The following is a 13668-nucleotide window of genomic DNA, read 5'->3' on the forward strand; positions in this document are numbered from 1 at the left end:
TTCTCTCTCTAAGGTTTTTGAAACATCTTATAAATTTTAGTGAGGAATTATATCTCTATCAAATTCCATAGAGAAGTTAAAAGGCTGACTACAAATGTAAAATTCTCTGGCAAAATCAGTAGTTCTCCAAATACATTCCAGTAAAATTTCCATGAAACCTTGCTGTTCCATCCTACTCGGAAGTCTTCCGTTGCTCAATTAACAGAGCAAAACTGGTTTGCCGTGCTGGTCATCCTAGTGGCTGCAACCTGTAACAGAAACTGTTGAGCTCTGAAGCAGGAATAATAGCAGGAATTTCTAAAGGTTCTGTCTTACAGTGGCTGTCGGACCATGGCATTCAAGCAGCTTTGAGAGCTACTGCTCCCGTCTTTAAAGCTCTTGCATCTGTCGGTGCTAGACCCTACTCCTGCCATATCTGATTTAGCATTTTCACGTGTTCTTCTGAAATGTTTCACTGGACATTTCAGATCAAGTCTCCTGCATCACAGGTTCTGATCCATCTACGTAAATTCTTAGATTTTTCTTATGGAAAATTTATTTCTATTCATATAGCTGTGCGTCACTACAGCTGGAGATGGGCCCCTGGAAGTAAAATTTTGCCGCGTTTCTCCAGGTTTGATAGATGTTGATTTGCCCAGAACTGAAGCAATGAAAAGTGTCTGCACAACCGGGTGTCCTAACTGGAAGGGAATATAATAGAACATAAAATATATATAACTAGGCTGTGTTATTCTGCAGCTCTGAAAATCAGGCAGTAAAAAATCTATTCTAACAGATGCTTCAAAAATGTGATTAAAAGTTATCTCATTTATTTAGTTTTTGTCCAAGGCCAAAATACACTTATACTTGAGTGTGACTGTATCTCTGCTGTGATACTTTCTGTAAAAATAATAATGGATCAACGTGATATCTGATACAATGACATGATAGTAAACCCTCAAATATGCTGAGCAAACACACAAGAAAGGACAGGAGGTCTTTCGTGGTATCAAAGCTTTATAACATGCAATCCTATGCAAAGGGGTTGCTATTTTATAAAAGTGATAGTTGGCACTTCAATAGCTCTTCTGTTTTCTAGACTTTTAGTTGAAGCATCTGAAGTCATTCCTTGCTGGGCTCAGGGCTGTTTGTTGACCGGGGGATTGAGCGAACATGCTGTTGCTGGGAAACTGAGAGTGAGAGGCTGAAGCAAAACGTGGCAGGTGGAAGCAGCGTGTGGAAATGGTGGTGTTCCCTTTCCTTTTAACAAGATTTGCCTGCGTTTTTATGAATATGTACCTGTTATAGCAGTTTATCAACAGGCTGTTTGAGGAAGGAGGTGCTCGGCTGTCATTGGGGAGTTAGAGTGTGCTCAAAGCACAATGAAGTGAGATTTCAAATAAAATATTCTATTACTGCCAGAATATTAGGGAAGAAAAACGTGTTCTAAGAGCAAGAGAACTAACTAGTGATTTTGTATTTTCTCTGCTTACTTTGGGTAAAGATGTACCCTTTTAGTGGACTGTGATGTACCAGAAGAACAAAAAAAAAAAAAAAGAAAAAAAGAATAGACTAACTTTTGGGTGTCGGAGAACCTCAGGACTGAGAGGGTTGTCAAGAAACTGTTATGACCATCATCCCAGACAGAGGTCTGCAGATGCTACTGGTGCATAAATAAAATATAACAGAAAGGTGAAAAAGAGGGACAGAAGATGTATGGAAAGCTATTTATGTTGCCAAGACAAGGGCGTAGTGCTGGTGCATCATGTTCATGCTAATAGAGCAAACATTCTAAAAAGAAGATAGTAGGAGATAAAGTAGACACACATTTTCTCTTAGTATACGGCAGCTGGCGTCTCGCTATGGACCATATCAAGGTCCTCCAGAGTGAAAAAAACTAGATAAATTTGCCTAAAAGACTAAAATGCCCTGCATGAGGTTGTAGGATTTATATTCTCTACAGGCTGGACACCAAGGGAAACCTTTAATACATATTCCTCAATGGCAGAACCAAACATAAAATGGCAAATAACATTTTTGGGTTAGAGTCAGCTGAGTTTTCCTCTCATGCCCCCAACTAATGTAGGATCTACAGGGAGTATGTTAAACTTACAAGTCAATATGTTTGTTGCTGCATTTGGTATAAAACCAGCAGAGAACTGTAGGAAGGGTGAACTTTAATTTTAGATATCCATTCCAAAGATGAAAAGCTTTACTATCTTCCCAGGGACAAACTGACCTAAGATGTTACAGAAACTTTTCTCCTGGGTTGTGGGTTTTTTTCTTTTCAGTACTTACGTAATAGTGAATGAAAAGTTCCTTTTTCAGTGATGGAGATTAAAGTAAAAGAGCTGAGAACCTTCACATGGGTATATTAGAGCAATTTAAACATATCACGACTTCCTTCATGTGCTGTCTAAGAGCTGGGCAGTTGTTCATTCTCTCTTGAGAAGGATGGAGTAGTATGGGGTAAGTTATCTGCTGCAGCTCAGTGCTATGGCCAGGTGATCTGAGACAGTGTTTATGCCAACATGTAAAATGTGGTAGTATGTGAGATTGATACATTGGACTATGTAATTAATATGGGAAATCAAGGATGTGACACTGAAACCTATTTGAAATTGCTTCCCAAATTAATATGTGTATCAGATGACAAAGATGAGTATACTTCTAGATCTGGTATTAAGTAATACTGTAGGTACAATTGGCTATGTAACATGAATCATTAGAACAAGGATCATAGCAGCAATAGATTCGGGATTAAAACAAAACTGAAAGTGAGGAGTGTGCTGCCAAATAGTTAAACTTGGAAAAGAAGAAATGTGCCCTGGAAACATGCTGCATTTTATACCACAGAGCTTTATTAGAAGGAAATATTTCATTAATGAAGTCCAAGGCAGAGAAATGGTGAAATATGCCAAAGATTACTATAGTAGGAAATAATACCCAGAGAATAAGGGCAAAACCCCTGGCTCATGGAATCCAGTGAACTTTTGCCATTGATTGAGATCAACATCTTCCAACAGAAGTCAGTAGGAAATAACCAGGAGAAAAGTATAGATTAGATGCACTGAGGAGATTTACATTTGGTTTGAGAGGAGACAGATCCTCCTTTAAAAAAAAGAAGTCAAACATGACCCAGTGAATATAAATTAAGAAAGGAATTGCTGTCCATCTGCAGTTGCTAAGTCGCCATTCTGCCAACCGTACTCAGAATTAAAATCAATAGGACTATTCAAAGGTCAAGGGACTGCTCACCATAATGCAGTAGCTTGCTAAAATATATTAGAAACTGTTTCTGGGGGCCTGTTTACCTTGTGCAAGGGTTGATGACAAATAACTTAGTGAATAAGATGTGATTTTACTTACATTTACTTGAAATCATTCTGGTTTTCAAGCGTCACTCATTATGTAGAGTTTCTATGATCATCTTGGCATACCACAAACACAGCTATAGCTTAGCTAGCGTAGACACTCTTATTCAAATCTTTCATTTTTATACACTGAGAATAACTGCAAAACAAGCCAATGTCCAAAATTCAAGAAACCTTTTGAGGTCATATATATATTTGAAGTGATGCCCAGCATACGTATTGCAAACTTTCAGTATGTTGGAAATGCTAATGCATGTAAAATATATTCCGTCAGATTCAGCCAAGACATGCCTATGAGCACAGAATGATGCAAAAAGGACTCTGTGCCAATTAAAGCCAGTAGCAAGTCACTTCAGTGTGGGCTGTGTGCTGCTTTCTTCCAGGTGAAAACCCAGCTGAACGACATCTCCACAAGTCATCTCCTCACTAGAAAGTATGGCAAGAGGAAACCTGGCTTGCCTTGTGCTTTATTGGCAAAATTTCTGCAGAAAGAGAATCAAAGTGGCATGGAGAAGCATTAATGGAAACCTTCTGCGTTTCCTTTGCTTTGGCTTCTGAAACAGCTCAGCTCTGAGCCACGTCAAGGGAAGCATATCAGAAATGTCACTGCACATGACATGGGAGTGGATGTAATGCTGCAGAACACCCTTTCTGTGCCATCTAGCAAGACCATTTAAAGGAGCTGTTCCAATAGAAGCTGCAGTGCCAGGTTCAGTGCTGTGTCCCCTTCCATGCCCTGTGGCCCTGGGCACAAACACGGCTGGCAGAACAGGACCCCTGGGGTCCCGGGGGGGACAGGGCTGCAGTTCCACTGCCTGGAGCTGCCTCAGCTGCGGGAGGATCTTGGTGTGAGCCTCACGCTCCAGTTAGGTTCACTGCCAGGTCTTGGAAACTAAATCTTAAATTGTAAATGGGCAGATATTTAAATTGCAAATATTTGCACTCTATTTCGGGAATTGAAACAATAGTATATAACTCTACCTGACTGCTTTAGTGATGGCTGTTGTCCTTTTCAGGTGGAGACAGCAAACACTTGTGAAGAAACTTGAATTATTCAGCTATAGGGAATCTGAAGAATTGTCCCCAAAACTTAAAAATAAGGGGTTAGAGAAAGTCACAGCCAGTTTAGAGAATGTTTTTAAGCAGTGGAATTTTTTACCATGGTGTGTAGTCTCTCAGCTTTACATTGTTCTTTTAAAAGAGAATTCCACCTAGAAGTTTTTGTAGGTAAATGTGAGAGAGGAAATAACACTACCTACATTTTGCAAATGCAAAATTAAAGAATAGATTTGCAAAGGTACTTAGGAAAGATCCCCTGGAGTCAGATGCCCATAAAAATTTTGCCCTGAGTGACTTGCCTAAGGTCACCGGGGAAGTCTGTGGCAGAGCAGGAATTTAAATCAGCTCCCCTGACGCTCTTAAACAACATCTTATTTCCTCTGAATTCAGCCATACTTTTTCAGCTACAGATTACTGAGCCTTTCTGGTTTTATGAACATCCTAATTCCACAGTAAAATGCATGTCTCCTTCAGCTTCCTATGTGGCAAAAATGAGGGGTTAAGGTTAACCTACTATCCAAATTTAGATATTTATTTCAGTTGCCTGCAATAGGACCTTTGAGTCTGTATATAGTCAGGAAATTATGCTGTGAAGAGAGTTAAGTACTGAGGCTGCTCTGAATTGCCCTCTCCAGGCTCCATGGACTCTATTGGGTGTCCACACTACTGAAGTTGCCTGATGTTAGATAGTTGCTGAAAATGAAGAGTCATTGGAAATGTGGGAGTAGTTATCTGGGGCTCTGAAGAAAACCAAGGCAGAATGGAAAAGAGATGAAGCCCTGAAAAGAAATAGGCTTTTACTCAACATGTTTTGGAGGAGCTGCCTTCACACTTACTATTTAAAAAGAAAAGTAAATCATTGGTAATATTTTTTAAGAACTAAAAGAATTTTTTTAATGTCACTTGGTGAAGTCAGGCTAAAAATCAATTAAGAGTAAGATCCATGTTTATTAAGTAATTATTCTTTTAGCTTAATACTTATTAGAGAACAATTAATTTCAAGCTAAACATAATTACCATAGCAAATTATTGAATACAAATGGTGTGAAAAAATACTCCAGGAAACCCCTTTGAATACTACAAAGATATTTATGCTAACATATAAATAAATACACTTATTATAGATTGGTCATTTTAGGAGCTGAGCTCTATTCCCCATCTTTATGTATAGGTATGCCGTACTATGTACTGTACTTTAATTAGGGCAGGTGATTCAGTTAAGTGATCAGTCAGATAATTTATTTCTAAAAGCTGTTATCCAAACTGTGAAAAAAAGAAAGACATGAACAATTAGGGCTTTTTTTAGCTATTCTTTAAATGCTCTATTTTTGAATGAGGACTCTGCTGTTCAGGGAATGGTATAATTTCCTCTATTTTGTCATTAAAGGGGACATTTTACACATAGTCCGCAGTTCTTTAACAGTCTGATTCTAAGCTTATTGTTGTCAATGGATCAACATCTTTGACTAATTTACTCAGACCATAATTGCAGCCAGTGCAAAGAACAAGGGAGGGGCCCTGACTGCTTATTGCGGGCTGAGCAAGGGAAGGGCACAGGCTTGTCTGTCACAATTACATGGTTCCGAAAAAAGCTCCTAGCAGGCATTACACGCAGCAAATACCTACACTGAAATGTGCTTTTCATAAATCTAAGGTTTTGTTACAGGGGAGATCGCAGATGGAATTACAATTGATTGGAAAAACGATTCAGTAATTCATATTCCGCTTTGGATTTATAAGATACAGAAAAGTGATATAAAAAAACCGATCGATCATATTCTGAATAAAATGGACAAATGTAAATTTTTGAGGAGACATTTGTTCAAGGTAGTATCATGAATTCACTGAAAAGCCACCTCTCTTCAGAGAGAGCTAATGTGCATGTTTAAAGTGACTGACTTCCTTCGGGTGAGCAAAATCACTGCCCGCCCAGTGGGCTCCGGCTCCAGCCCTGACATCAAGTACCCGGGTAGACACATGCACAGAAACTCGGTGCTCCCCAGAGGTACCTGTCAGTATTATTTAATCACCCTGGGATCTGCCATGGGAAATAATAAGACATGAGGTGAATAGTTAATCCTATGTAAAATGTCACAGAAAAACTGAACATCAAGCTCCAGATGAAAGTCAAAATTCACAAAGTGAAAGGAATGTCTGTACTCAGTGTGAACATAATCTCCCAAACTTTTAATCCCTGTGCTTCCATTTCAGAGTTAAATAGCACTGGAATTCAGAATATCAATACCAAACTTACAGGCTGTTCTGATTTTTTAAGTCCTAAGTGTCCTAAAATGTTTTAAGGTCTACTGAGGAAAAAAAAAAGGGATTGAATCATGGCTTCATGGCCCTGTAGTCCAGTGCTCCCCAAAGCAGAGGCAGTGGGAGGACACAGAGGCACTGGCATGTTACAGGCTGTGCCAACACCTGGCAGTGTTCTCTGGGTGAGGAGGAGGCTTCAGATCCCTCGCACCCAGGTAAAATCATTCTTGGGCAACAGCAGCTACTTCAGGCAGAATGATGGCAACTAACACTCTGTGAAGCGGCACCGCTGCACACCCTTCATCTGCAGGCAGGTTATTTTAAGCACCAGCTCAGCTACACCTGTTCCTGGTGCTCCCGCTCTGCCACAGGTAAATTCTGCGAAGTTTCAGCCCCCACGTTGCTCAGAGTGTCCCCAGGGCACTGCGGCATCTCCTGCCCTGCAGCTGTCCTGCTTTCTAATGGTGCAATCGTACTCTAAGCTGACAGGTGTTGCAAATGTAAGCGAGCAAGGAGAAATAATAAAAAGGGATCTAAAGAGCTCAGAAGTATGTGCAGGAAACAAAATGAGATTCAAGCTGGAGAAGTGCAAGCTAATATATCTGGAGGAAATAATAAATTCAGTTGTGGTCAGCTCAATAGCAGAAATGTGAAAGGAATTTAGAGACAACCAAGAAAAATGATTAAGAGGCAAGTCAGAGTAGCTTCTGCAGGAAGGTGAATAGCACCAAGTGGGCAGTCCTGAAGCCCTTGCTCAGCTAATGTTAGGTGATCATGATGTTCCACAATCTATTCCTATTCTCAGTCCAAATAAATAATATAATTACTGTTCAGATGAACAGGTAATGAGGACAAAGCAAAGCGATATAAGGTTGAAAGATGGGAACTGACCAAACCCAAGTGCAGGAAGCCAGAGGTAACACAGTATTTCCTGTGGAACGAGTCCATTGGAACAAGTCTGCATTGTCATCAGGAGAGTCTTGAAAGAAAACCAGAACATTTTACCTCGTGTCGTATTCCACAGGTGTTTGGGCTGCTTGTGTGTTTACTGAAAGTGACTTTGTTTCTAGTGGCTGGAGGAGATAAAGTGCTCAGGTAAAAGGATGTGAGGGAAGTGTGAGGTTTTGAAACAGAAGGTGGAAGGTTCTCTTGCGCATGTGATAAAGTGGCATCTGTTCGACTTTGATTGTAAGGAATTGATTGTATGTGAAATGGTCTAAAAAGATTACTAACTTTATATTTGATCTCAGATTAAAATGTACATAAATGAATTCCAATTTCTCATATTAAAGTTAGATTATATTTATCAAATGTTTAACAAAATTGAGCACAATAAACATTTCTATGTTCTTGTAAATTGAGTAGCTCCCTATGTTTTAAAATTGCATATGGACAGTAGAAAAGTTTAGCAGCCATGGTCACTGTGTAATTCAAGAGAAAAACTTGATGCCTTCAAAGATACCGTTTTCCAGGACACCTGAGCCTTGCAAGGTATTTCTTTTTGAAAATTCATTAATAGCTGGTGCTTTCAGTGTGTTTTTCACTATCAAGTGCATATATTTCAGAATCATATATTTTTTCACTATGGTTATATACCTTGTTCTTGACATTTATTTTTGTCTTTTGTCATTAAAACCATCAGCAATTCAATATACTTTTCAACAATTTCTTTGCTAAGTGCATAGATACAAAAGTAACGATTGCCATTTTGTGTGTCGTGAACTATTTGAATCTGTCAATGATTCCACAGTCCGTATCCAATGCTTTAAATCCAGGCAGCTAGATATAAATTATGCATTCCTGGAGGATGACTTTAGGTGACTAGGAAGCTGAACATCTGTTCTGTAGGTGACCAGAATGGCAGTGAATCTCATATTGTCAGAAAGGCAGTGTGTTTATTCCCAACATTTTGGTTGGATACTTGGCTGTGTCTCAGTGTAGATGATGCAAATGGCATCTTTTGAGAAGTGCACACAAGTCTTTGAAACACAGACATGTCTGACTTAAAATCTTTTGCCACAAGTTGATCATGCCAGCTGTTGGGAAGTGCTTACCAGTAACCATATGTTGCAGTCAAGGTAAGCAACAACTCTATGCCATACGTGCTTTAAATTGAACAGGCCAAGCTTGTGTTTTTTAGGCAGAACTCCTCAGGAAAAGCGCTACACCACTCATGCTGTCTGTACCCCAGCTATTTGAGGGCATTGCTGCTAATAAATACCAGCAGCGCCACTTTGCAGTAATACCTCTTAGTGTGTGAGAAATCAGAGCCAAATAACAAAAAGTCATTGCATACCCTTGGGTTACAATTCCACCTCTCTGTAGGAATAACTTACCCCAGCAAGAACTGGACGGGGCTGTGTTTGTGTTATTATTTCTGCTTCACAATTGTTGTTTTAATTGTGTCTGAGACCTCAGCCATTTGTGAACAATTTGGTTTTTTGTCAGAGGTGTGGCAGTGAATGCGAGTTGTTTTGGAAGAAGACAGTTGGAACAAATTACTTTGGTTGTTCTATAGAATTAATCAAGGAGCTGATAAAAACAAGAGTCCAGATTCAGCCTGTGTTCCTACAACAGTGGGAGGTAGGACCAGAGTGTTTTGTAGAAGGTTTCTCCATGTTGTTCTATGAAGCTGGTGAGAGTTGTGTGCTCCACCAGCAGCCAGCCAAATGAAGCCCAGGCCTGCTGAGCAGCTGATTCCTGCTCTCTGTGAGCCTCCAACATCCTTTACATGAGTTTTAGCTTCTGTCTCCAGCTTTCCTGACAGTAGTGCACTTCTGATAGATAAAAGGAAATATTTTAGTGCAGAAGGAAGAAACTGTACACAAATGAAATGCAACTGATAGGGAAATCAATCTCAAGGGTGCGTGCACTTTTTTAGCCAGTCCTCACCTGCATCTCCCTTTCTTCTAATGTAGAAATGTAAATTCGCTTCATGATAATGTCCTGAAGGCCTTGAGCAGCCACTTGCAGGTGAGAAAATATGAGGGAAATAATATTCGGCTTGCTTTCAATAAGGAACATAGGATTTGGGATTGTAATGGGTAAATTTCTGTATTATAGAGGATATCTAGCACCCCTCCCAGTAGGATAATTTTAACAATAGCTTGCAACAAACAGTAGAGACTCTATGAACAAATCGTTTCTGTAAATACGGCAGTATGGCCAATACATAGATTTAAGAATCCCTGTTGGTGGAATTGCTAAAATGGATGGTGAAAGTGGTTATTCTTATGCTCCAGACATGTGCATATCTCCCTTGAGCTAAAGGAGAGCTTCCTCTGGTTACCATGCAAAAGCAGGCACAGCGCTGAGGTGCCTTTAATCTGTCCTGTGCAAGGCCACGGGTCTTGAAGAGGATCAATGCAGTGCATACAAGTTACCTGACTGACCATATCATATAGTTTCAGCACTAAATTACATTCAGAAAATGTATAGAAGGTGTTTTTATTTGTGTGTGTGCCAAAAGAGATGTAAAAAAATTACCTTAAATGGAATAGTAAACACTGATGAAACCTTGTGGTCCATGAGGAATGCTGTAAAACCTCATGTCTTTTTTTTTTTTCATACATGCTGAATATTGCCCCTGCAATAACTATTCTTCGCATTTGGTGTATGGTAAGTTTGAGACTTGTTTAATGAACAGCTCACAGAGCTGTTGAATTTTGTATTTTGCGTTCATAGCATTTCTTCTTAATATTGAGGTAATCACCTTAGATATTTAAATGGATTAGGGAGGAAACAATTGCTTTTCATGCAATCAAATCCTTTGAATGGGTATTTTTACTAGAAGGGATTGTTTGGGGGCTGTAATCAGTCAGCAATGCCTGGATTTGTTGTATTTTGATGAAAGGGAACTGGATTACAGAGCACGTTGCCATTGCCTTGGAGAAGGCTGAGGACATCAGGGTGCTGGAGTCTTTGGAAAACATGGCTCTGCCATGGAGGGTCTGACACAGGCACTGAGCGATACTGAAAAGCCAGCTCCCCAGGTAGACACTACAACTCGAAATCGGTGCCAAAACAATGCCCATTCTAATCACAACTCACTGAACCCCAGCCATGAGCAAATAATATACTTTGAACTGTTACGTGCTGCTGTATCTGATTACATTTTATTTTGAGGCTTCAGATAAGGAATTGCAGGACAGTTCAGAATGAGAAGCTAAAAATGCTTGTATCAGGGATATCTCAAAAAAATTTTTTAGATAGTTATGGAAGAAATTCCTCTCCCACCCTCCTGAAATGTGATCATTACAATAACATATATTGCAAAAGAAAGCATCTGTATCAACACCTCCTAACATAAATGAACGGAAACACTGACTTTGCCTATTATTATTATAAAGGTTGTTAGTACGGCTAATAAAATGTTTCTTAAGCTCCACGGCTAGATGGGTTTCCTGTGGAATTGTCTAAACCCTTCCAATGCTAACTGTTTTCAATATTAAGAAAAGTATTTGCAGAACTGCTGTACCAGAATAAGGCCACCTTTCTCAGGAAATACAGCTCCAGTTACACTTGTATTGAAAAAAGGCCAAAAAGGCTAGAGTAGAGCACTTATAGACACATTTCCTTGTCATATGTGGAATGCTAAATTATTGCTGACGTGCAGCTCTTGTGTTTAGAATTGAATTTGCAAGGGGAAGCTTACTGCAGCAGGACCAAAAGGATGCCAGCAAAAGCCCATGAAGGCAGATTTCTACACACTTTCGCCACTCAAAACCTCTCTGCCCCACACATATACACAGCACTTTATTTGCTCTTGGGTTCTTGTCTCTTTTCCAAAGCCCACAGGCTGCCTCGCCCTTCATCTTCCTGAATTCTTTACCATTTTCTGGCAGCCATCTGCGGTGTCTCAGTTGGAAATGTCTGCTCCTCTGTCTTAATTTTAAAAAATTCAACATTTTCTTCCAGTTCTTCTGGAGAGAAGTGCCCATCGCAGACTGTTGCTCACAGTAAGCCGTATCTTTGTCTCAATAGCTGTACCGGAGTGCACAGAGAGAGAACAGGCAGATGCATGATCAGCTTGCAGAGCAAAAAGTGGATGAGCCTCCAAAAAATCTTGTGTTCAAACCCAAATTGATTGCTGAACTTTCAGCTCAATTCTAATTTCCCTTGATGCCATATTTTAAAATAAACATGCACGCTTTTTTCCATCAGTATTATCCAGCCCTCTATTCCTGCTATTGCCACGATGTTCCAAGCAGCCATGTGGAGTGTATGGGAGAGGTCTCAGTATCTGCGGATTGGTTACAATAGCAATCGCTCTGACCCCTCAGATCAAACAATTTAACATGTTATGTCAGGAATGAAAAACTATTCATCACTGCACAGCTAAAGTTCCTAGGAAGATGACTGAAATTGTGGATTCAGAAGCCAGTGGAATGAGGCAGGGATGGTGCTGAGAAGGAGAGAACCTTGGCCTTGAAACCTCATGTCCAGTGAGCACAATGTGAGATTTGTAGTTTCTGAGTGCAGGTCCATGGAGCTCAACTTCTCTTTTGCTTTGAAGAGAAACACTATATAACATGTGGGAGCACTGGCATATAAAGGGTAATATTCGGATATTTTGGGGTAACGTGAATATAAAACTAAGCAAAACAGTTTATTTTCATTATGTGGCAGTTTGTCTAAGCAGCATTTAATGATTATAACAGCAGGGACCAACTTTTTTCTTTCATAACTAGCCCTGTTAGAATGAAGACATGCACACCATTGACCTTGAAACAAGAATCAATATTTTTTTATTTTCTCAATGTGTAAGTATTTAGCATACGATATGTTCATTTTCCAGTTTTCCTTTCTTGCATCATTTAAAATACTATTTGATCAACATCTGACATGAAGTAATATCTAGGAAAGGATTGAATGCAGATGTTGAATGTAAGTTGCATGTTCTTTCACTGTTCTGATGTACCAAAATACCAAACCTTGTAACAGTGAACAAATGTTTATCCAAGTGTAATGCGAATTCATTCTGGTGATGTTAGATTATGTTCTGAGGTAATGATTATATGGTCAATTGAGACATTCTATTCTTGATTTTTCAGCTGACCTGCTGGATGAATGTAGGCAAGTTACACCCTTACTCCCTACCAGTGATTTTCTTCCCATGTTTATCATGTCTTGTTTGTGTAAACCATAAGATGTTGACAAAAGAATGAATCATTTGCTGTATTTAACAGGATTTAGCACAATATGACCTGGTCTTGTTTGAATCTGTTTGGCATTGCAGTGATTAAAAAAATTATTTATAATCATGATTCTTGATTCACTGCAGTGGTCAATGGCACATTCTCTTTAGGGAATCTGTATATTAATCCTCTTTTATACCGATATTGTCATAACTATATTAAATTTGTAAGAGATTGAACTGCAAAATTCAAATCTAGTTATTTAGAGGCCTCAGAGAGCTTTGAGAACTATTTGGTTTAGGCCTTAGTAAAGGTCAGAGGAATGGGAATATCAGTTGTGTAGTAACACTGGTTAACTTTAGCTCAGGCTGCACTTCAGTTTGAGGGCAGAATTTTTAAGAACTTGCCAGATATTACCCACCCTTTGGTTTCTACCAGATTTGCACTTTGTTTTGAAGATTATTTCCCTTTTCCCCTTCTGCTTGCAATGTCTGCCTAAAAATGGGAGAATATCAACGTCACGAGAAGCTTCAAGTTTGTACGATACCATAGCAATATCTGTGTTAAAATTACATTTAAAGGCTGGAGCCAGGTGGAACACCATCAGTGAGCAAGACAGGTTTAACATTGGAACGGGGAAATTTCTAAACAAACTGGGAAAACAATGAAGCAAATCTGTCTAAGTAACCTTGGAAAAGAGCATTTTAGAAACACTTAGTCTGGTCATAAGGAACATTTGCTTTTCTTTTTTCTCTCATGAAACATGGCAGCTACCAGCTACAATACAATTCCAACTGGAGGAAGAAATACTGTAGATTTCTTAAATGCACTAAAACCCAACTGTTTTTCCCTTGTCCCTT

This window comes from Caloenas nicobarica, chromosome 13, assembly GCF_036013445.1.
Source record: "Caloenas nicobarica isolate bCalNic1 chromosome 13, bCalNic1.hap1, whole genome shotgun sequence".
NCBI classification, from domain to species: Eukaryota; Metazoa; Chordata; class Aves; order Columbiformes; family Columbidae; genus Caloenas; species Caloenas nicobarica.